The 695-nt window shown below is 44.0% G+C and overlaps 1 protein-coding gene and 1 long non-coding RNA gene across 2 annotated transcripts in view; one reads left to right on the top strand and one right to left on the bottom strand.

Annotated features, from left to right (window-relative positions):
* LOC119581986 (cortactin-binding protein 2-like) overlaps positions 1–695 on the bottom strand; it is a gene marked incomplete in the record, with an annotated part of 125,597 nt that overhangs the window by 82,990 nt on the left and 41,912 nt on the right.
* On the top strand, positions 22–550 carry LOC119581987. The gene is made up of 2 exons (XR_005229606.1): positions 22–265; positions 370–550. It is a non-coding gene; the product is annotated as an uncharacterized LOC119581987 (long non-coding RNA).

Here is a 695-nt window from a genome sequence, read left to right as displayed (position 1 = left end):
TTGAGGCTTATATACCCGGCGGTGATTCGGGGGGGAGGGAATAAGATCACTGAGCGAGATCGTTCACTCTCGCCAACATCACGCGCCGCGACGTACTCCCACTCGGCACGGAGGTCGGCGACGTACTGATGCGGGAGCGGCGTCGAGAGTGCCAGTTGGTGCCACTCGGGAAGAGGAGGAGCGGCCGCGGAAACTCTCATCTGCGGTCACTGGGCCCTGCATTTCCCTGACTCTCTGGTCCTTGTTTTCCCCGTATTTTGTAAAGGTAATTAATTGTATGGGTGTATATGTATTTTTCTTTTTTGGTAAATGTAAAGATAAGTGATTATATGTGTGTCTATATCTGTCTTTATTCTACGTTGTTTTCAGTTGAAGTTGCTCAAGACTTTCCGTCGAGTAGCTAGGGTTGAGATTGGTTGACAACGCATTCTTCTATTTCTGAGCCACGTTGCACCTGTTTCTAGGAAGAATTTCTCTCCAAGTCCATTATCTAATTTTATTTACTGTAAACAGCTGTATAGTGTCAGTAAAATGTTGAATTATAACTTCAGTCGTTTGTTTCTGTTACTCAATAGTCTTATTTTAGCATAAAAAAACATGGAAGAGGCCATTTTCAACATACTTCTGCACTCACTGACTGCAACAACATGTATTCGAGCAATGGAGAGTAGTTTCACTTGTTTTTCTCTCTGACC

Source organism: Penaeus monodon, chromosome 15, assembly GCF_015228065.2.
Source record: "Penaeus monodon isolate SGIC_2016 chromosome 15, NSTDA_Pmon_1, whole genome shotgun sequence".
NCBI lineage: Eukaryota > Metazoa > Arthropoda > Malacostraca > Decapoda > Penaeidae > Penaeus > Penaeus monodon.
The sequence above is the reverse complement of the archived record's forward strand: the minus strand, read 5'-3'. Positions and strand labels throughout refer to the sequence as shown.